At 45.1% G+C, this 24,341-nt stretch overlaps 1 pseudogene across 1 annotated transcript; it reads left to right on the top strand.

Annotated features, from left to right (window-relative positions):
- The first annotated feature begins 7,253 nt into the window (after positions 1-7,253).
- LOC308058077 (epoxide hydrolase 1-like) lies at positions 7,254-18,433 on the top strand (annotated as a pseudogene). Its single transcript, XR_013931981.1, has 8 exons — positions 7,254-9,744; positions 10,299-10,672; positions 11,455-11,685; positions 11,918-12,200; positions 13,383-13,594; positions 16,334-16,442; positions 16,770-16,895; positions 17,859-18,433. The product of XR_013931981.1 is annotated as an epoxide hydrolase 1-like (transcript).
- The last annotated feature ends 5,908 nt before the right edge of the window (positions 18,434-24,341 follow it).

Genomic DNA, 24,341 nt, shown 5'->3' with positions numbered 1-24,341 from the left:
TCATTTAAATATTAGGTCAGTGAAATATTTTTTCCAGCTTCCCTTAACTTATATTGGCATACAGAGAGCTCCATCTGCAATCACTTTGTGCCACTTACCCAACTTTTGGTTCATTCCTGCTCCCACTGAAGGCAAATGCCAAACATGAATTAGATTTCAGAGCAGCAGCCTTTACTAGGGCCTTTTGAAGTTTTTCCCAGTTGTTCTCTATCTTACATAGATTTGGCTGCCTCACTAAACACTTCATCCTCTGGATGCGGTGCAAAAGCAAGCGGTGGTCTCGTCAATGGCACTGAAGATTTCACCATTAAAACCAAATGAGCTGGACTCGATCATCCTTGGCTACCATATGTCTCAGCACTGATCATGGGGGATGTTCCTTCTGTGAGCCTTGCAACTCCTCTCACTGCAACACTGCTAAAAAATAGGTGCTTTCTCCTATGTTTTCTTTCACAACTTCATTTTTGTTCCTTGCTTCCTGCAGAACCAGTGCTGGTGCAATCACTGGGTATGTCTATAGATGTGTCCTCTCAGTAACTTTTTGATCTGTTTGCTGATTTCACCAACTTCGGCAAGCAGACATTTCAAAATTAGTTCTGAAAGGTGTTTCTACACATTTCATGAAAAGTGATTTCTTTGGAAGTGCAGGAGTGATTTTATAAACATACCTAAAGGAAACAAAATCTTAGAACAATTCAATTGTTAGAAAGTTTTTGTGTTTGTACTTGCAAAATACAAATTCTTTGTATTTGCAAATAGTAGCTGTATTTTGCAAATACATGTAGGAAACAAGGCTTCATTAGTTACACTGCTTGTGGAACTGCTTATTAATCTTAGGCAAGGATTAATCCTGCAGCTGTTGCTGCCCAGTTTTCTTAACAGCCACTTGCAAAGGGCTTTATCCTTGTACCTTTGGGAAGGGCCAGTCAGTTACGTATCTGGGATTTTGCTTAGAGAAGTCTTTCCAAGAATGCTGAAAAGCTGGAGGAGAAAAAAAAATTACACTTACAGATTTGTTGATAGAATCTTGTTTACCATATTCAGACCAATATCTTAAAATACAATACCTAATTATTTTCCCAATTGTATTTGTGGGTCCTGATATAATGCTCAAGGTCCATAGTGCTGCTTTCTTTAGGTGAGATATCTGCAGTGCTGTTATTACATTATACTCAAACGTCCCTCGTTTTCCAGACTAGATGTTTTTAATGAAAAATGAAAATCATATCCTTATGTCAGAAGTTCAGCTGATTCAGTCTTCATTCTCTTAATGCCTCTGGACCTGATGAGTCTCCTCATATTACTGTTGTTGTTGTTATACAATGTAGGCATAACAACTAATAATGGACAGTAGGAAAAACCATAGAGAAATAAATAATTTGGGAAGAAGGCCACAAATACTTCCAAACAGCTAACACAGTTCCCCAAAAGGGAGGTAATAACGCACAGGATCATTGCAGAAAACTCTCCAAAATTTCCAGTGAACTGAATACATCATGAGACCAACGTCTCAAAAACAGATCTCTTCTTGCATGTTTCTTCAGGCCTGCAAAGGGGAGCTCACACACTCCAGCAGCCCTTCAGCTGCCTGCCATACCGACTGTGGGAGCTCCGTGAGCGCCTAATGCTCAGCTGATGGCACTGCAAAACCCATGCTTAGATTTGGGCTCCTCCTTTTCCCTCCGAAGCCCTTCGTTGTAAGAGCTAGTTTCAGGAAGGTGGCTGTGCAGAGCTCCAGCAGAGCGGTGGGACAGAGACAACCCGCCCCACTCTGCAACACAGCTACCCCTCGCAGCCACTGCGCACTCATGCCCACCGAAAGCAAGAACAGGAGTTTTCCAGGGTAAGGATGGAGAAAAGCAGCTTGGGATCTGGCCTGTCGTAATAGCTGCTGTTACAGGATCCTCAGCAGCAATCGTTGTTATTGAGAAGGATGGAGATCGTTCTCTAGCATTTCTTTCTGCCTCAGCCAAATACTTGCTGTTAACTGCTTTTTTAGAGATTTTTTGTTAAACTAAATAAATCATTGAGTATAGACCCTCTACACATACTAATTTATATGCAGCCCTTTGTTGAAGATAAGGCCTTTGTTTCTGCCACCAATGCTTCTTCACTACATTAATGACAAATCACCCAGCATATTCTTTTCCATAAGACATTTATATCTATATTGTCCTACAAATCTTAAGACTAGTCCCTCTCTCAAGTACCTTTGGTCAGCTGCATCCTTTTTTTAAAAAAATGATTCTTGCTTTCTTTGCAAGATGATAATTTTACATGGCTTGGAGCAATGGTTGCAGGAGATACGCAATGCAATCCTAAGATTGTAAAACAACAAAAATGGGATAACTGAGCAGAGTTGAAAGTTCTATCTGTACTGATTGTATGAAGTTCCCTTCTGTATAAGAAATTCCTCATGTCTGCTGGGCACCTGGGTTAGCTAAGCCAAGCCTGCAAGCCTCCACCACACTCACCTACCAAAACTCCACAGTGTGTCCAAGCCCAAAAGGGCTGTCCTTCACATTACGTTCCAGGATTAACACTCCTAGCACGCAGTACAGCAGTACCCATATCCTAGAGCACAGAAAGGTCTTGTACACCCGACTTTCAGTCCATGGCCTGGCACACATGCAGGAGCTATCACATGTTGTGCATCCAGGCTCTGAGCACAAGCTTCCAGAGCCTGCTGCCTGCCTCCCATCACCAATATCCCCAAGATTATCCCTGGGGTATCAGTGACCTAAATACACTGGTTTGGATTTGAAAGTTGCTTTTGTTTTTAATGTTGCTGAGTCTCTAAAACCAGCACACGTAACAAACTGCCTATTTCCAAGCAGCGGTTGTGTAATTTTGCTCCCCACCCCCAGAGATGTTGCCTGCCATTCATTTAATGGGCTCAGTTTCACTGGGAAGTGCCTGGAGGAACCTCTTAGCTCCCTAATTAGCAACAGAAGGGGCCAGTCCTTGCCGGAGGTAGCAGTGAAACATTTGTGAGGTCTTCCAACAATAAGGGAGACAGAGAAGGGGCCATTTCCAGCTGGGAAAACAGTAACTTTTCTTCAGCATACAGTGCAGAGCAGAGGACTAAAGAGATGTTAGGGGGAAGGTATATTCAGAAATGAGAATGGGCTTTCTGCGCAAGAAAGGAGCATTTGTGGAGGGGGAGGAAGAGGTTGGAGAGATTGTCCTGGGCTCTCCCAAGCTGTTCATTGCTCCTGCAATCCGACTTTTATGTAATATACCATGGAGCAGCACAGAGGCCTCATGGACTGGCTACCGGTGAGGGCAGGAGCAAGGTGTTGCTGCCGTCTGCTCTCAGATGTTTGAGCTGGCTCTTGTTAGTAAGATTGAGGAATTAACAGCTTGGAGGTGCTTAGGAGCTCAGTGTTTCCTCCAGGGACGTGATCACTGAGGCTGAGCACAGAGCCTGCCATTCAGTGCCAGAGTAGACTTTGGTACCCAACAAATCTCCCACCAACCAGCTGAATGTCCTGAGACCTCACTGGAAAGGTGAAAACTTTGCTTGTCCTTTGCAAGTAGGGTGATGTGCTGGGGGCTTTCCCTTAACCCCAAGGACACAGCCACACGTGGTAAGATCTCCAGTTTTTCCCATCTAATCCCATCTCTGGGCATGGCTTTTTTCACACAATACCAGTTGGAAAGAGTTGCATGTGCATGGACAGTCCCAGCTTGGACCTGTTGGACCATGGGGACCATTTTCCTTCAGAAGTCATGCAGGGAAATACAGCATTCAGTGTCTTTGGCCTGTAGGAGCAAAGATCCAGCATAACACATGAAATCCTTGTTAGCCTTAGGACCTTCCTTAAAAGCAAAGGAAGAACATAACGTTCAAAGACAGAGTGATGCCATGGGGCAAGCAGGGTTTCGGGAACCTGGAAGAGCACAGGAGAGATCTGAAGCTTCCAGTTGTCCTGCCCTGCAACATCACTGGCCAGCAGCTCACTGGTAGTGGCCACCGACCAGAAAAAAAGAAGAGAGCTGGTCCCTGGTATAAGTCAGGAGACCATATTCACAAAGATCCCCTGTTAATGAGCACCATTTGCTTTCTAGTAATGCTTAAGACAGTGAACCTGATCTTGTGCATGCAAAAGGAAAATTATGCAGCAATGCCTTCATGCTGTAAGATGATGGCTTGATGATCTTAAAAGGTCTTTTCCAACCTCAACAATTCCATGAATCTATGATTCTGTGAAGGGCAGTGCATTACAGTTGGGGCCATAAATCCCAGCAAGGGCCTTGCAACGGCTCCAAAGGTCAGAATAATCATTTCCAAGTTGCCACAGCATCTCAAGCTATAAAAGAGCTGCGTTCAAAGGTTTTGTGCTCCATTCTTACCCCTGTTCAATAGCCCATTTCATAATGAGAAGTCACCAGCTTTCCTCCCTGTGTTTCAGGTTTCAGTATTAATGGCAGTGATGAGGCTTGGATTATGATTACGTGAAACTGGCAACGAGAAACACATAAAGTCCAAAATAGAAAAAAGCCCAAATAGAAAAAAAAGTGTTATTACTGGTGCTGCGAGCTCCTCTTTCCCACAAGAGGGCACCCAGTGTTTGCAGAACTACTGCTTGGCCTTTGGGTGCTTTCTCCAGCAGCAGGTCACACTGTACCAGCAGTAGCGAACGGGTCTGGGAGACCTGGCAGGTTGTGTTGTGTTTGGCTCCTCCTGCTTGTATCCAGCTGTTAAACCAGCTGAAAAAATACATTACGGTAACATTTCCATGTCTGTATTTTCTATCATTGCTGCAGGGGTGATCCTGCAGATCAGTGACAAGAGCAAGAGAAAAGCATAGGAAACAAGCTTTCTGTTAGTATGGGATTTGTGCAATGGGAACATATGAAATCCCTTTATAAAATGATGCCTGTCGCACAGGGACTGTGGGAAGTTTAGACATTTGGAAGTTTAGACAGAGGTGCAATAGTGAGATTCAGTGTATCAAATTTTATTCTCTCTCCTTTTGGGTTGGTTTGTGTTTTTTTTCCCATGCCAGAGTAGCAGCTGAACCAGCAAAAGCACAGCACTGGGACAGAGGCAGAATTTTTTCTAATAGTGCTCCGAAGGGGCTTTTTAAAAATGGGTTTGCTAAGACGTCTGTCATTAAGAATAAGGGATCCTGCCCCAATGCAGGGAGATGCTCTGAGACATTTTTGCAGGTCCTTTCCTGTGGGATTCCCCTTTCCATTTATGAGACATGCATCAAAATCTCGTGGGAGGCAGCCTTGCTGTCTCCAGCAAGCAGTTTCTGCCTGAATTTGTGCATTTTGGCCTCGAGAGGTTGTAAGAGAGGAGGGGAAAAACCCCTTGCTTTCCACTGCTGCTGCATCCCAGGATGGAATTTCCTCTGGGAACCCTTTGATCTCTGCTCACCAGCACTCACACAAAACTCCTGCACATCCCCTGCATTTCAGTAGATGGGATCCTGGCATCCCAGCTGTTCCAGATTTATCGGGGGTGAAGGTGGTGGTGAGGTGTTGCCTTTTAGCCCCAGGGTATTAGTGGCCTTGGTGTGTCACCTTGTATCTTAAGTAAAAGCCATTCTGACTTTCCCAAGCTTTTTATACAGAAAGCAGCAACTTCTGTCTTTTCTTTGTAGCTGTAACTAGCTCTGCTGGCTCTTCTCCCACATTCCTGGTATAGATAAATTCACTCACAGCTATTTAAGCCAGTCCTTCCTCCACCAGCCTTTATGCTTTTTCCCAGTGCTAAGTAAGAAACAGAATTTCCTCGAGGTCTCTTTTGTCTACTGACGACATCGCAGCCTGCGGTACCTCAACCTGGCTCTTTACAGGGTCCTCAGCTACCTTCCACATGGGTTGTAGTTCTTTCCCCTTGTTGCTAATAATTCTCTTGTCTGCTGACTATAGTCCCTCTGCAATCAGGGATATCATCTTCCAAGAGGCCTCAAAAGAGCTGGTTTTGTTTGGGAAATAGAACCTTAAAGCTAAGTAATCCCAGACGGATGTAACCAGAAATAGCTGTGGTGTAGCAATAAACTGAACTTTGACCAAATGAAGGATTTACAAGCTTTTCTTCCTGATGACTCTTTTTTGATGGCACAGTGGCTGCATATGAAGTCACGGTATGAGACCTAACCATCACAGAGCTCACTGGTGATGGTACTTCGCTTAGAGCGTTGCATGGAGATAGGAATCATTTTCTCTCACAGTAAGATGTAGTTATTCCTGGGCTAAAGCACAGCAAAGACACAATTTAGGAAAGAGAAGCCTTTACCTAGTAAGATTTTACTAACCATGAAGGAAATGAAGTCTAAAAATGAGCTAAAACAAAGCATTGATTTCTGTGGAAAATGAAAAGCAACTTTTCCTTTTTTGTTTGGGCTGCTGCCAATCACAGGTGCACATGGAATAGAGCCACACGATGCACAGGTCAGAAGGGGCACATGGAGGTCAGCTCATCGCAGCTTCTGCTCAGAGCAGGTTCAGGTAGATCAGGTTGCTCAGTGCCTTGTTCCTGTCAAATTTTGATTGCCTCTAAGGATGGAGATCCCACATCCTCTCTGGGCCCCTGTCCCAGTGTCTGAATACCTCCATGGTGAACTAATTTTTCCTCACATCTAACCAGAATTTCCCTTCTTGCAGTTTGCGTCCATTGCCTTTTGTTCTTGGTCCATTTTTCCTACACTCTCCACTAGGTAGATGCAGACAGCAGTAAGACCCCACCCTTTGCCTTCTCTCCTCCAGGCTGAACAAGCCCAGGTCTCTCTGTCTCTCCTGGTACACCACATGGCTCCAGCCCCCCAGCAGCCTGGTGGCCCTGACCACCGAGGGTGGGCAGCCTCACTCCAGCCCTTCCTCTGCCAGCAAGGCCAGCACTGGACATGGCACTCCAGATGTGGCCCCACAAGTGCTGAAGAGAGCGAAGGATCACCTCGCCCAGCCTGCTGGCTAACACGCTTGCTATCTAGCCCTGTACGCACCGGCCTTTGCTGCACCTTGTTGACTCAGGCTCAGCTGAGGACCTCAGGCCAGGCTCTGCAGAGCTGCTTTCTATGCATCTGGCGTCCAGCCTCTGCTGATGCACGGAGCTGTTCCCTCCCCGTGCAGGACCTGGCATTTGTCTCTTGCTGAACTTAATTTGCAAGCGCACGTTTAGGCAATAGGTGGCACTGACGGTTGATGTAGCTTGCATTGTCACCAGGAGAGTGTCGCTGCAGAAGAGAAAGCCAGCAGAGGAGACACCTGGGTTGTTTCGCTGGGAGCTGTGGCTAGGCGAGGAGGAGTGGACATGTGGCAGGAGATGCTTCCAAACGCCTGGTGAGATCTCTTTGGCACAGGGAGGAGGGACTCTAAACAGGGGTCCCCAGGGTTGGGGCAGGAGAAAGGCCCGGTGGGGTCCACCAGGCCATCGGTGGGTGGGAGCATGCAGCTGAGCTTTCCTGAGCATGGGTAGGGAGGAGGTTTTATAAGACTGAGCCTTGTTCTGTGCCACTCAGAGAGCTGTTTCTGGGACATGCTTGCTTTGTTAGCAGTGCCGAGTTTGTGCTGTTGCCGTGATAACTGGTTTCGTGCCTCTGACTCACTAAACTCCAGGATGTAAGTGCAGGGGGTTGTTATTACCTGTTGCATAAGCTACTCAGCCTCCAGGGAGGTGGAGGCTGACACTGTTTACTCTTAGGAGCTCTTGGTCTTCTTTGTCTGGGAGTGGTTTCAGGAGATACTTCCTTAAAAATCACATAGACTGTCTCAGAGATCAATTACCCAATTGCCTTCACTACTGCTGGGGTGTCCAGTACAGGCACTGTGTTCTGCATCACAGGTAGCAGTGGGAAAGGGTACCAGGCAACAGGAAACACCCAGTGGACTTGGTTTTTCATGGAGTTTCCTGTCCTTTTTAATTTTTTTTTGTCTCAAGGCATCGTAATTATGACACCAAACAGCTCCCTCATCTAGCTGCAGAGTAACAAGACTTTCTCTGTTGCTTCTAACTTTTTGGTAGATTTTAGATTCTGCTTTTCTTGCAAGAGAATCTACCAGGCTAAAAGAGAACCAAAGAGGATGTTTCCTTTTTCTTGCGGGCAGATGAGACCTAAAAGCTTGGTATCCAGTCAGGAGTAGTTGGAAGTAGCAAAGGTACAGCAGCTCACTGAACCTGAACAGGGAAGGGTCCCACAAGCTGCTCCTCATGCCAGCCCTGGGCAGGATGAGTACCACGTGGCTGGCAGCAGAGTAACCCTTGAGCTTGGAAGTCCCCTGCCAAGGCTGGGCACCTATCGCTACACAGCTGCCAAAATAAACTATTTACTTGGCTGAAGTAACACAGCCCTCTGTAGGATGAAACACCGCAAGGACACCTACCCAGTTGTTCAGTGCCTTTTATCTGAATTGTGCTGAAGGAGGGAATATTATGGTGACAAACTATCTAGCTAAAACACAGCCCAGAAACACTGTCTCTGTTGCCAGCCAGCTGAACAGCTTGTGATCCCATGGCTGCACGGTAAATGGTGCTGGCAGGGGATGTTCCTTGCACCATCCCCAAGGGATGGTACCATTCAGACAACACTATCAGACCAAGAATCTTTCCCACCCCACCCCCATCCCCATTTTCTAGGGATGGCACCTTGTCCTGGATCAGGTAAGTGAAATAGCTGCTCTGTGCTGAGGAGTTCACTTTTTATTAGCACCTGGGTTGGGGCACAGCATAGTCCCTTCCATACCCTGTATGACAAAAAATCTTCATTCACAGTCTTCTTTGAGCCCCCTGCAATAGCCCCAGACAGCTCTGCTAATCCCCAAGGGAAGCTGGAGAGCTTGAGGCACAGGTCAGGGGGATGGGAAGGGACACTACATTTAGGACTGATTGCTGAAGGGTTTGAACGGTTTTAAAACATTGCTGTCTGTCTGTTAAATCCAGCTCTGGCGCCTTAGCTCCCACACCTCAAGAAAGTCTGAAACTTTGCTGTCTAGGTAAGAAAAAGAGGCACCAGACAGACAAGTTGAGACCTTTACCTATGGACAGCTATGGTGGAGGGCTAGCGTTGCCCTAAAAGATGACTGAATCTGTAGGGGAGCTATGTATGTAGCACAGTCAAGGGGCATGTCTAGCACATCCAGCTGTCTCCAGCAGCTGAAAACTCTTGTCTCTGCTCCTCAGCCCACTCTGTGCAGTTTTTATTCCTGAAGCTGACCAGGTGCTACTATCCCATTCATTTCAGTACCTGCCTTAAAACAGATAGATCCAGATCCTACTGATCCTTGTCTCCCAGGGCACACCTGGTTCATAAGGAGAGGGACAGAGAAGCCTTGTGATTAACAAGTCCTGATCAGCAAAGGCTTAAGGTCCCTAAGAAACACTGGTAGATGTAACCCTGCCACAAATCCTGCCTGCGATCTTCAAAAATAACAGAAACACCCAGCCCCTGCTGACTGCATGGGGTTTGTTACTCACGTCCAACCAATGTGACTACAAGCCTCAGCATAGTCCCTTTACCCTTGGCACTTCTGTTGGGCGCAAACAATTTTATGCCTCCCCAGGTCATTTGAATGTTCTCAGAGGAATGCAGTCCTGGTCCCTGTGGCCGCTCTGGGCGTTGGAGGGATGCTGGTTTACTGGCTGAGGTCTAGACACAAGATCAAGACTATTGAAATGGGCAATGGATGGTGGGGCTCAGATGAAAGACCTCTAAAAGGGAAAGAAGATGAAAGTATCTGTCCCTTCAAGACTGAAACAATTGACAAAGAAATTGAGGTACCCGTGGCTGGGAGGTAAGGAGGGGCAGAAAGCTGCGAGGTGGAGCCAGTTCATCACCCACCTTACTGCTTTGAGGTGATGCCTTGGGGGCAATAGCCAGCGCAGGTCCGTTAGATGATGCTCTGGCTCACTGCCCTTTACGAATGGGATTTGAGCTCAGATTCACTGCAATGTCTTTACGCTTTCTGAGACCACAGACTCTCAATGCAACCTGGGGCTGCTCCTGCAGAAAGGCCATGCTTTGAGCAGCAGAATTTGACAGCAGGTCTGCAGTGGTGGAATGGGGTGGGAGGGCACCGGGATAGCAAAGGCACCAGTAGGGCAGGACTGAGGGGCTTCCGCAGAGGACAGGGTTGGAAGGGTGAAGAAGGATGGGGTCCTTCCTTCTGTCCCTACAAGCCTGTCACTAATTATCTGGCCAACTAGCAGTCGATAGCACAGGCTGAGCTGCTTATTCTTCTCTCAGCTGGCAGTGCTGGCAAGTTCCTAGTGCCCAAAACCCTAAAGCGAGTTAGCAGTAAGGCAAGCGTAGAACCCACTACTCCTGGGTGCCCTAGGGGAACTGCTAACCTGTAGAAAAATATATTCTCCATATAAATGATTCAGGAAGTTATACAGAGTATGGCACTGCTTCAGGAGGGCTTGTGGTGTCCCAGAGAGAGACACAGAAGCCGGTGGAGCCAGGAGAGCCTGTTCATGCCTGCCTTAGCATAGGGCACATGCAGGCATCTGGCCAGCCTTGCAAGAGCTCCTGTCCGCAGGACCTGCATCGCCGCCTGGAGCAGGCCCGCTACACACCGCAGCTGGAAGGGGCTGCCTTCCGCTACGGCTTCACCTCCAGCTACCTGCAGAAGGTGGTGGCCTACTGGAGGAACCAGTTTGACCGACGCAAGCAAGTGGAAATCCTGAACAAATATCCCCATTTCCGAACCACCATTGAAGGTGAGGGGGTCTCTGTGGCTTGAGCAGGTCTCACTCTGAAATGCACAGAGAGAATGGGGGGCTTTAAGAGGTTACTCTATTAAGACAACAGTGTGCATAACAGCTTAATGAAGGATCAGTAGTGGAGGCTATGTTATTAGTAACCCTCTATAGATTAAGATCATTGCACAGTGGTGATAAGATTAGATCTGCTTGAAGATGGGCTTCATCTGGCTCTGAACCTGCACTAAATAACAACGAGGTTTTCTTCTGCTATTGCCTTGAAGCCACCTTTGAAAACTGTAAAATTTACCCAGGCCCTGAGGTTGGAATATCCACCACCACCACCCAGTTTAGCCAGGTGAGGTTAGCCAGACTTTAGATAAGTGATCTGCAGGTTAAACTTCTATCCTGCGCTTACTTTTTCCATGTTTCTCTTTCTATCACCCACACATTTTGTAATTTAGTCATGTTTTTGCACGTGTCTTAGTTGCATTATGCTATTCATTGAAGTGCAGCTGTACTTATATACTGTAAGACCAATTTCTCAGGAGGTGGATGCTCAGTCTCCTGTGACCCCAGTAACTGGGACTGGGATCAATACCTCTGTCTGTAAGTAAAAGATGAGACACAGGTAAAATACCAGGCATGTCCTTTCAGCTAGGCATCTTCTTGCCATGGGTTGATTGTGTACCTTCTGCTGTGAATGCTAATCACAGTTTTGCCACCCTCCTTCTTCAGAGTTCGGAACAGAAACTGTGATGGAACTAAGGCTTTAATTTATCTGTCTGGATGTGTGGCAGGGATTGATATCCATTTTATCCACGTGAAGCCCTCCTACGTCCCTCACAGTTGAGCTGTTCAACCTCTGCTGATGGTCCACGGCTGGCCTGGCTCCTTCTACGAGTTCTACAAGACTATCGCTCTACTCACAGAGCCAGCTGAGCATGGCCTGAATGAGGGTGACATGGTGTTTGAGGTCATCTGCCCATCCATCCCAGGATATGGCTTCTCTGAGGCACCACACCAGAAAGGTGAGCGATGAAAAGGCGCTGTTGGAATTGCCAGGTTCTTGGAGACTCAGTCATCCCTGGCCCTCACCAGGGAATGCAGTTTGTGAATGCAGATGCTTGGCTCTGCACTAACACCCATGTGGCTGAGGCTCTGGGGCTGGCTGTGGAGATCTGGAAGGTAATGGTAGCTGGAAACCAGGTCTGCTTTCCACTTTATCCACTTTATCCACTTTCCACTGAATTTCCATCTTGTGTTCACTGTATTGCCAAGGAGCAAGGCAGAGCAGCATAGCACACTGTGCCTTTACACAGCAGCATACTCGTGTGCCTCTGTCAGACCATGATCTTTGGCCAGGGGATGATACACCAAGACAAACAGGTTTCCTCTGTTTCTCTTTACCTACAGGCTTTGACAGCAAAGCAACTGCTCGGAAATTTCACAAGCTGATGAATAGATTGGGCTCCAAAGAATACTACCTACAGGGAGAAGACTGGGGATCTCTTATTACCACAAACATGGCCCAGATGCTGCCACAGTGAGTAGCAAAGGGAATCAGTGCAGAGAAGGTTTCTCCAGTTCTTACCCTACCTTCTGGCTCCACGGTCCGGGTCCTGCCTTCTGTTTGCCCTGCCTCTCATCGCCTTCTGCTTTGTTTTCTCCAGGGGTATCCCCACCCCTGTGCATTCAGTCATATTCACGTGCTTTGCATTGACAGTGGTATTTGCATTCTCACGCTTTCTAAATTTCATAGAATCATAGAAGCATTTAGGTTGGAAAAGACCTTTAAGATCATTGAGTCCAACCATAAACCTAACACTGCCAAGTCCACTGCTAAACCAGGTCACTAAGTGCCACATCTACACACCTTTTAAATACCTCAACCACTTCCCTGGGCAGCCTGTTCCAATGCTTGACAACCCTTTTAGTGAAGAAATTTTTCCTAATATCCCATCTGAACCTCCCCTGGCACGACTTGAGGCCATTTCCTCTCATCCTCTCACTTGTTACCTGGGAAAAAGTGACCAACACCCACCTTGTTACAACCTCCTTTCCTGTAGTTTTAGAGAGCAAGAAGGTCTCCCCCAAGCCCCCTTTCCTCCAGACTAAACAAGCCCAGTTGCCTCAGCTGTTTCTCATAGGACTTGTTCTCTAGACCCTTCACCAGCTCCGTTGCTCTTCTTTGGACACATCTTTCTTGTAGTGAGAGGCCCAAAACCGAACACAGTATTCGAGGTGCAGCCACACCAGTGCTGGGTACAGCATCACTGCCCTTGTCCTGCTGGCCGCGCAATTTCTGACACAAGCCAGGATGCTGTTGGCCTCCCTTATCTAGGGAAGAGTTGTACAGAGAAAAATGGAGTGCTGTTTGGCTTCTCTTTCACTAGGCATGGAAGTAAGCTCTGCTGCATTTTGATTTGAGACCTCAAGGATCATCACTGTAAATCAGGAAGGAGATAAATTTAAAATTGGCAGGGAGAAAAGGAAGGAGCTCAGCCTTTCAGCAGCTGATCAGTACCACGAAGTATAGGACTTTCCTGGATGGAGATGGCACCAGCTGTACCATTTTTAACTCTCCCAAATTTTTTTGGAAATCACGATAAATGTGAAGGGCTTATGTATTTGGCTTAGTGAAATGCTTCTATTACAGCTCCCGTCAGACTTATTTTCTAGAAAATTTGGAAACAGAAAATTGCTTGATTTAACCTTCTATTCATTAACTTGATTTCAGATCTGTGAATCTTATCTTCGCTGGCAGAGAAGGTTTGAGAAGGATGATTTCCGTGATGCTTGGGGCTTATATACCATGGCTCATAGGCTTTACTAGGGAAGATGTTCGACGTATGTATCCTTTCATCCAGAAGAATATACATGAACTATTGCGAGAGTCTGGATACTTACACATCCAAGCCACCAAACCAGACACTGCAGGTAATGAACCTTCTCTATATCACTATGAACTTTGTATACTGACTGCTTAAGGCGTATAAACACATAGTTGAACAAAAGCCAACCATGTTTGAGAAGCAATGAATTCTGGTGACTGAATGCAAGACATGGGGACAAGAGCTGTGTAAAAGGAAGTGAAAAGGAACCGCTTAAAAAAAGACGGAGACTACAAATATCACTTTTCAAGGTCTGTTAAATGGCATACCACTTCTCTATGGCAAAGAAACCCTTTGCAAAAAGCCTCTTAAAGTAAAGCACAGGACCCTGAAATTGAAGCTTCTAGAAATAAATGTGGGTGAAAACAAGAAAAATACCATAAGCAAGTGCAATGTGAAACTTGCAGAAAGGTAGACACAGCCATAATACCTGAAGCCAGAAGCATGATGTAGTGGGACCAGTAGATAAGGAGTCTGAAGAAAGGTATGGCCATCTCAGAAAAGTTACATGATTTATTTGTATAATATTATCAAAGATTATGGGGTATTCCTTTATTGAAATAAACCCTCATCAGGAAAGACAGCAGAGCTGTCTCAGACTGGCATCAGGTACGGAGACCATAGAAGTAATAGCACCCCATCCTGGCATTTAACTGGAAAAGAGGAAACTCAAAGTGAAACGTCAGCTAATGCCTAGTCTGTTGCTTGAACTGATTGCAATATCAGAGAAATAAAAGGAGACAAACCAGATACCAGGTTGGGGTTTTTGGGGTTTTCTTTTCAAAAGCCAAACAATGAAGACAGCCCCCAGAAAAACAAAGACCAGTATGTCTAGTGTCTGATCAGAAAACTAGCAGAAATGTTTTTAAAAGGAGAATTCATTTACAGGTGATAATATCACAGGGAAATCATGCTTCAGATATCAGAGCTCTGGCAGGATCAAGAAGCTGTGGACCTAGTAATGGAACATATTTAATTTCCAAGAAAAGTTTTGTTGAGGTTCCTTCTCCCAGTGTTCTTAAAGACATTAAACTGCCTTAAGGAAAAGATTAAGTTCATGGGTTAATAACTAGTTAACATGAGAATTCATGAATATAAATAAGTAAGCAAGTTCCAGGGGAGAGAGAGTATCACAAAAATCTGTGCTGGCACCTGTACCTTTCAATATGATCTTAATTTCTCTACAGATAAAAGTTAATGGTTAAGTGAAAATCTGACACCTATCCAGGGTTTGGTTTAATCTAAAGATAAATGGTTTTGTAACTCTCTGCAGTTAAGTGACTGGTTGATTAAACTGGCCAATAAAAACTGATGTCAACAAAGTCCAAAGCAATTTAAGCAGAGGAAGAAAATCACAATGGGCTCTAGTTTGGTTGCTGCTATGTGAGAGAATCCAAGAGTCAAGGACAGTGCTTTGAAACGTCAGCCAGCTCAGACTTTAAGAGAATCTTACAAACTCTTAAAGAAAGCAAAAAGAGAGTAAGACAAAACACTAAATCCATGATATTTAGAATCTGTTCCACCCCTGTTTCATTAATATATTTTATAATCAAAAGAATACAAGAAGGGGAGAAAAAGAACCCTAAAGTGACCAAGCAGCTTCCCTACAAGCACTGTACGTAGTCTAGGACTCTTTAACCTGGAAAAAAAGAAGAGCAGGGATTTTGTAGCACACTAAAATTGTGCAAGGTAGAAAATAAATAGGGGGAAAAAAATACATATTCCCTGCTTAGTCTCAAAAAATATCTATATTATCAGTTTAGTTCTCATTAGGCAGGTTTAAAGCAAAGCTACAGTATTTTCACTCACCAGAAGCTGTGGTACCTAAGAGGTGTACAGGTTGAATCATTAGTAAGCTGCAAACAAGACTGGTATTTCTGAGCATCCAATCCATGAAAGTTGAATACAGTGATTCGGGGACAGCTTTCAGCTCAGAAAATGCTCACCTCCAGACGGGTCACATGTTAGCTGGCACATTTTAGCCTGCCCTACCTTTGCTGGTCAAAGCATTTACATGACTTTGATGTGTAGCAAATCACTTTAGGCCTGACAGCACAGGGAAACTGTTGTGCCAATGCACAAACTTACTTTGCATTAACTATGTCCACTATTAAATTGAAATCACATTGTGCATCATCTTCTACGCAGTCATTCAGTGCTAAAGTCACACTAAAATACACTTGAGAGTAGGCAATTCTAAGGATACTGTAAAACTACAGCCTGGAGTGTGGTACAGGAATTTTCCCAAGGCAAGCTCTACCACTGCTGAAGTAATCCCCACCCGTTTTACAGGTTAAAACACAGATATAATATGCTGTGTTTATAATGTTTGTTAGCATTCCCCAAAGGCAGGAGCAGATAGCAGATACACAACACTCCACTGTTTAAATTACATAGAAAGTGAACAGCACTCAGGGTCCCAGTTAGCCATCCTTAGCAGGACAGTGCTCCCAAACAGTTTATCTGAAATTTCTTTTCAGAGTGTAATCCCTTTACATCTGAATTTGCTCTTTCTGCCACACATTACCAAGAAGCCCAGAGGATTTTCTTAACTCCTATTTTCTTTTGTATAGGAATTGCTCAACTTTATAGTGCTGTCAGTTATAGCCAAAATTCCATTGGGGTGAACTTTTCAAGAATAAAGTACTACCAGGGCTAGTAAAACGCACTCTTTACTGAATTCTCATAGAAAACTCTGAAGAATTGATGTAAGTCCAGTTTAACTCCCACTGAAGTATTTGCAATGCCAGGCAACTGCAATGGTTCTCTTCTTCTCTTGAATTAGGTTGTGGACTGAATGACTCCCCTGTGGGGCTTGCTGCATATATATTGGAAAAATTCTCTACCTGGAGAGATAAATCATTTCTGCATAAAGATGATGGAGGCTTGGAAAGGTAAGAAAACAGGTGCTCTTCCATGAGAGGACTCATTAAAAGAATGAGCAATGGTAACTAATGAGGAGATAGGTAAAAGACTGGCCAAAGCTGAATTTTGAGCATGAAAGGTTACACATGACAAGTAGTAGTGTAAACTTACAGCAGACTGCCTGCAAACTACTGCTTCAGCACCGGGCAGTTTTGCTCTGGGCACATGGGTGCCAATTAATTTGCTGCTTGAAAACAAGTGGAGAACAAGAACAACTGTTCTTCAGGGCATGAGCCCAATACAGCGTATTGAGAAACAGCTTCCAATGAAACGTCTTCATCTTTTTCTATCAATAGCAAATACACTCTTGATGAGCTTTTGGCCAATGTGATGATTTATTGGGTGACATCCTCCATTGTGTCCTCAAAGCGATTCTACAAGGAGAACATCTCCAAGAACCCTGGTCTAACAGATGATGCCAGGTAATGAAGTGGTAGGTGTAAGAAAGATTTGCAAATGAGATTGAAACACGTTTGCCTGTATAAACATTTAGATTACTTAAAACAGCAAACTTAAGTTGTTAAAAAAATAATCTAAGTTCTTATTTTCTTTTGATAAAAATAGTTGAGTCATTTTTCTTTTGAACCTGTAATTCACACAAAGTAGCTTGTAGCCAAGACAATGCAGTGGACATATCAAACTATATTCAGTCTTGTGTTCAAACTACAGGTCTATATACTTAGTCACCAAACAAATGTGATCTGTGGCTCAGTTCAGTTAAAACAAAACAGAAAATCAGGAGCATTTCCAAGAGAGATGTTTAAACTGAATTAGGAAGCATACGGCTTAGTGGTGGATAAAACTAACGACTGCAAGTGTTAAGCACAAACTTGGGGAAGCAATTTGGAGAGCAGTACCTTCTAACAAACCAAGCACCTTCTAACAGCCACTGACTTTAAGATGACTATAAGAGAGGCTGACCAGAAAATGCTGCAGAACGGAATTCCATGTGATCGATCACACAAACAAATAGAAGAGTCTTTTCCTTTGTAGACCGAGCCAGCTTACCTTTCCTCAACTCATTCGTTACGCTGGTACTATAAATTCTAAAGTAAACTTGAGCAGGCTCATTTCTGACTGTCACAAAGAGGTGATGCGTCTTGCCATTTATCGCAAAACTGTAAAACAAGGTAAGTTTAAAAATAGGAAACGTTTCAAGATTGAACCGTGTGCGAAGTTGGCTCTACTTTACGTTTTTGGGTATAATATTCTCATACTCAAGGAGACTCAAATACAAGCAAAGCTTTTCAGCAGAGTACAAACCACAAAATGTGTCGCTGCGGTGAAGCTCTGCCAGCTGACTGTGGCAATTACTAGAGTCAGGAGGTTTTTATAGAATTTCCCCAGGACTTTTTTCAAAAAGGCACTTAGTTAATGTCCTCTAGGTTTGCAGTGTATGTTCCCACAGGGACTGCAGCTTTTTCCTCAGGAGCTAGTACATACACCACGGGTCTGGGCAAAGGAGGTCTTCAAGAACATCATCACTTACTCTTACATGCCACGTGGAGGGCATTTTGCTGCCTTTGAGGAACCAAAGCTTCTGGCACAAGACATCATGCACTTTGTCAGAAAGGTGGAACAGCTGTGAACATGCACTTTAGATACATATATAGAACAGAAGCAAGTTGTTCTGCCACCAGCAGAACCTTTACTTTGAGGGATCAAATAAATCCAATGTAATCACATAGAGAAAACAACATTTCATTTTGATAATCATTACAGTACTAAAATTGTTAATGAAGCTCTAAAGCTTTTCTAAAGAATAAAAGAAAAAACCCCAAAGTAAGCAACTTGTCTTCTTTCACTCCCGGCACCGTATCATTGCTGCACTCATAGTTCAAGTGTAACAGAATACATGAACGGTTTACTGCAGTAACACTGCACTCATCTGGGGAAGAGAGTAGAAAGAAACCAGCCCCTTGATCCTTAGAACGAAGGCTTCTGTTTAAAAGCTTCTTTAAACACTCGAGTGCTAGCGTCTGAAATATGCATCACAAGCAGCTTTGGTGGAAGTGTAAAGGGTTTTGATCTCCTGAGCACAAACACTCCTACGTTCAAGTTATGTTTCATTCAAGAGACCAGGAATTACATATTCAAGTGGGCAGCTGCACACAAGGCAGCTTTCTTCATTCTAACAGGTTTTCCCCCTACGGCTAGCTTTAGCAGCTACTACACTATGTAAACAGATGTTTAATGGATAACAAGGCAGAGACAGCGTTCCTAGTGTGCTCCAAGCTCAAAAATACCAACTTAATTTCCTCTTCGTTCTTTATCATTCTATTCCAAATGGTAAAGTTAAAATATGCACCAAGCGTAGCAGGTTACTTCAACCTTTACCCTCATTTCAAACGATTCTTATCACACCATCGTGCAATTTTTGCTAGCAAGAAGCTGCAAGCAACCTTGCTACCAGTAGGCTCGAGTTTCTCTTCAAATGGGATAGAGCTGTTTGGAGCTGTTAATCTCACTACATTACAGACACTTCTAAGTAGCTGACTGAAGGTTAAGGCCAGCAGACACCTAGTTTTGACACACTGTTCAAAGCTCTCAAGTGTTTCTCACCCTCCCTCCTTCTCCCATTCTGCACTAGACACCAGGCCAGAAGAAAGGGCTCAAGTTCTGCTCCCAAGTAATACCTTCTGACTTTGAACAGGAGTTTGACAAGTAAAGATAGTGCTGAACTTGATCACACTCGCCTCACCGCCTCTTCATATTTCATAAACATTGAAGAGTCTAAGACTTAGAAGTAAAAGCAAGCAAGAAACTAACTTTTATTGTTGTTGTCTTAAGTGAGAACAAGCTAGCATATTGGGACAGGAGTCCTATGCAGGAGTGGGCTGGAAACTAATGGGAGAAACAGCTAGGTATTGTGAAGGAGAATAGGAAAGATAAACATGGTTATCTAGTGTTTAATAGGTGTCTGCATGCTTGTAGAGATACATAGCTGTGTAACGGCATGAATGATTCCTGCCCTGAGCCTGGTGGCGCATACAGCTGCGGTTTGTGTCCGGGCTCAGAGATGTAAATAGGGGCTTCTCTGTTTTGGTGGAAGTGTTTCTCTTTGCATAAAAAAAGAGGGAATGAAGGGAATGACCCCAGAGGTATGTTCAGAGAAGGCATGCTATGTTTCGAACTTTTTGACTGAACCAGTTCTTGTTTGGTGTGCCCTTCCACCTATGTATAATGTTAATCCAAAAGAAGATGATATTGTTTACACTTTGAATGTCGATCATTGTCTTTCTGTAGATGTTAATGTAGTAGGAGGCTATGATGGGAACGTGTCGCAGCGGTTCTTCTCTTATCCAGAGTAACAGCAGGGAAAGCATTAAAGAGTTAAATCACCTTGTTTGGTAGGCAGTTAAGCATGTGAGTCAAAATTGCCACTGCTTTTTGTTGTTGGTTCAAGGACATGGCTGTGAGGATTTGGATGGTATGTATGTGCTGCGTGGATTTTAGGCGCCCCATTGCAGCAACATGGTATCAAAATCTGAGAAAATTTCAGTCTTTTTTGGCATCCATTCACTCAATTGGCAGTATTGTTTGTTTGCTGTTACCTTGGTTGCTGTCATGTTTGCAAGGGCCCTGCAGAACATGGCAAACCTGGTCCTACCTGTTCAAAAACAAAAAGGGGAAATTGTAAAATTGTACGGAACAGAGACAGCGGGTTATTTTGACACTGATAATATGTCTCAGTTGGTTTTTTATTTGTTCTATTACTTATACCTTGTTTTTACTCGTTCGGTTTCAAAGGTTCTTTTTGTGCAACAGGAAGGGGGAGATGCAGGAGCGGGCTGCAAACTAGGACCATGCTTGGCAATCAGTTAGCTGAGGGGAATGTGCTCGAGCTTGTCTAGACAACGATTAACATGATGAGGCATGTTTACAGAGCACAGGGGAGTGGGGGACGGATGGCGCCAAGGAAAGGTAACACCTTGCTGTTAATTGATGGCAGCTAACCACCAATCGGGGATTGCCTAGTATGCAAGGCTTAGCTTCAAGAACCAATCTGTTTCAAACGCGCAGCTTCTGAAAGTGTATAGAAACTCGTGCTTCTGTACAATAAATTGACATTTGCTTGCATCAAGCTGCGTCCCGTCTCTTCATTCGCCGCAGTCCTAACCTCCTCTGAAGAGGGTTAGAGCAGAAACTGCTTGCTTTTAGTTCTAACTGTATATCTAACTGACCGTCAAGGCTGTTGGGCTAAAGGTTAGTAAAAAAATAGGAAGACGTGCTTCCCCACTTCCACAGGGCCAATCAATCTCTTTTTGTCACCAGTACAAGACCTCCCAATTACTCAGAAGTCCCACACTTTGTTTGGATTAAGTAACTGAAATTGAGTTATAGAGAAGTCTAATTTTATCAAATAGACAGGCAAACACTCGAGTACTCACTCAAGCCTGATCAGACTACAAAGGTCTCCTTTTACGGGTAAGAATGGCTATAGCCTTTTTAGTAAAGGCCAAGTGTATTAATAGTCATGTACATTACCCAGAGAGAGTCCCAAGCAATCAGCTAATTTAGTAATGGCCGCATTAAAACTCGGGAGGGAAAAGGTTTATCCAGTATTTGCCAGTTCAGCAAGTACACAGCAGGAAAGTTTTACTCCCAACGCGCCAATTAGTCTCCTGTACCATAACTCAGGTCCCCAAAGAATCACTGTATCTTTGTGCAGCTGTGCCTTAAAGGGTAATTGCTTTCAACAGCCATTCAGGAGATGAAAACAGATGGACACTACAGGAAGGTAGTAGACGCCCTGAATAAAGGATCCAGACAGACAAGAATACACAGTTGTATTTGATAAAGTTATCACTTAAAGCGGCACCAAAGGTTATTCGATATTCCATTAAAGTTCTACAGAGTGTGGGTCATTTGTGAAAGCCTTTGAGCGCCGCTGGTGCTTGAAACCAGACATAGTCCTCCCAAGTAGAGGTCACATGCTGAGGAGCCGAGGCACTTCTGTTGATGTCTCCATCGCAGGACAAGTTAACAGCTAGCTTCCTCCCTCGAGTCGGCACTTTATAGTTGAGCTTGGGCCGGAACCAATCAACACCACAATCACGGTGTCCTTGGAGCATAACAACAGTGCCCATGACAGGGAGAGCCTTCAGCTCACTGAAGACATCCGCAACAAAGAGCGAGTGAAAGAGCTTGCTTGAATTTGCTCAGCTTGCTTGAATTTGCGCGCCCTTGGTGGAGCAGGAGACTCCCCGGCCGCCCAGCACTGTTTTGCTTACTTGTTGCTTGCTTTAATAAATCACATTTTCTAATTGGCCAGTCTCTGGCATTTCATTGGACAGGTAAACTCTAACAATACCTCTGGCACGACCGATTTCCCTCCAACAACGAACAACGGTAATGCTGGGGAGAGGCAATACAGTTCACCGACTTACACCCAAGCTGGTATTTCTCCTGCAGATGCCTGCTCTGTTTCAATCATGATTTCATGCCATCATACCTCAAAAGCATTATTCTCCGGAAGCCAAATCACGACCAAACACACGCAAAAACTACGCTGGCCTTAACGCCGAGCGGCTCTGCCTGCCGGTAGGCAAGCTGTAGCGCTCAGGGCTGTGCCCCCCCGACCCCAGACAGCGCGGTGCCCCCCGAAAGCCGGGCTGCAGGCAGGAGCCGCCCCGGGGCCAGCAGCCACCGGCAGGCGGGCAGGAGCCTCCCTGCCTGCAGAGAAGGGCTGGGGCTCGCCCGCTCAGCGCCTCGGGGGGCAGCCAGGGCAGGGGGAGCTGAGCCCCACCGGCCTGTGAATACGGAGCCTGCTGGCAGGGGCCTGCGAGCTGCTGGAAGAAAACGGGCTGCTGAAGGGGTAAGGCTCAAGGACACCGGGGTACAATCACTGTGGTGGGGGAGATCCCGACCTCCTACTCAAATGGCCCCCCGAAGAGAGTGAACCCCCCCGCCCGGGGAGCATGGGGAGTAAATTTAAAATGAACTCTACCTTTAAATTGAAGCGAGAAAGCAACTAACCGATAATTAGCTCGTAGGTGTAGACTTTGGGCAGAACTAACCAACTTCACTGTGTAAATATGTATCGTGAGTAAAACTACGCGTGCAAGTTAGGAGGAGCGACCCCCCTTGCACCCGGCACCGCAATAAACACCCTGCTTTATAACTTACCCCGAGTTACGGAGTTTAATTCCGCACATCAGATGGAATAAGCAGCCTTTTCACTAAGCAATTAGTTCTTCACCTACCATTTCCCCAGCTGTTCCCTCGCCTGAATACGCTCAAGTATCGACCTGCAGTAAATATCCAGCTTTCAGGCAGATACAGTTGACCAGAAAAGCTGGTCATTCAGCCTGTGCTGTGCACAGGGGAGGTGTCACAGCTCTCCTGCATCCACATCTAAGTCTTATCTTCTAAGCAAAATTGTGGTGTCCATGTTACATGATGGGAGTGATGGCGCGTATCAAATTGTATGGTAGGAAGCTGCCTGCATTTTGCTGTTTGTGACCTGAGTTAACATTGGTGAAGTGACAGAAGAAGTCTGGTAAGCGTACCTTCATGGAAGGAGAGTAGGAGGAACAACCGTTTGCTACAGCACGTGCTGGAGCTGCCTGGCTGGAGAGCTGCTTTGCTGGGAATAGCCAGAGGGTCTTGGCAGAAAGTGAGCTGAGAATGAGCCAGCAGGGTGCCCTGCCGGCTGAGAAGGTTAACGGTGTCCTGGGCTGTATGAAGAGCAGCATAGCCAGGGGACTGAGGGAGGGGATTGTACGCTGCTACCTGGCAGTCCCTGGGTTGTGTCCAGCTCCCTGGGTATAATTTTGAGCCCCCAGTGCAATTGAGAGTGGTCTTTCATCCGTGAGCGAGTTCAGTGGAGGGCCATCAAACTTTGCCAGGAGCAGGACTACTTGCCTTTTGGGGAGAGACTGGGGGAACTAGATAGAAGAGACCCCTCTATCAGCTCCAGGTTCCCAATATCTTATTCCCCAGGTTCATCCTAATAGCCATCCGTGGTCATTAGGCTGCAGGATTTCTAGTACATAACATGCTTACAGTTGCCAAGATGGGGGTCCTCTACGTGTCTATCCCAGCTAGGAGCTGGCGGATTGCATCCTCCGGGTCCCCATGTTATAGTTAAGAATCTATTTTTAATGGCTACGTCCCAGTTTGAAGCTATGGTTTCACATCCCCAGTATGCACAGTAATAGTGATTAGGGAAATTGCAATAGCTTTTCCCTGGATTCGAACTGGGGCAGAGATAAAAAGGTTTTATTGTTCTTTCTCATCGACCGGGTGGGTCTAGTTCATAAAAGACTAAATCTTCCAATTTAACTTGGAATTTTGGGGATCCGGCTGTCACGTTATACCGAACTTCTATTGAATCTTCCCATCAACCTAAGGTCCAATTGAAGGGTAATGCTCATTTTTTTTGTTTTTTTTAAAGTCATGGTAATCAATACTATTAATAGGATACTAGCTTTCATTTCCCCACTGTTCAGTACCTCTCTGCCTTCCTCGTCTACTCTTTTGCAGAGAGCAACGGGATATCAATATCTTCTCGGCAGCAGCAGGTAGTCTTGAGGGGAATTTTGCTGTTATCCTGTCAATAATTTCCAAGGTCTAAAGAGTTAGTTATCTTTTAAATATATTTCCACCTGTTTGGTTGTTGTGTCCATTTCCAGGCGAATCTTATAGTACACTGTCTGAAAACTCTGTACCAGTCTGTTTCATGTACTTCCCAAAGTTCAGGTACTGACAGTTCCCATCCACAAAATAATTTACAAATTTCCACTTGATCCTCTGGTCCCCTGGTACGTATCGAATCATTGTGACATTTCATACAGTAAGGTTGTCTCTTAAATGAAACACAGGACCAATCTCTATTACAATTTAGACATCGGCAAACAACCCAA

This window comes from Falco punctatus, assembly GCF_963210335.1.
Source record: "Falco punctatus genome assembly, contig: scaffold_23, whole genome shotgun sequence".
Classification (NCBI taxonomy): Eukaryota; Metazoa; Chordata; class Aves; order Falconiformes; family Falconidae; genus Falco; species Falco punctatus.
Note: the sequence above shows the minus strand (reverse complement) of the source record. Positions and strands in the feature narration are given on the sequence as shown.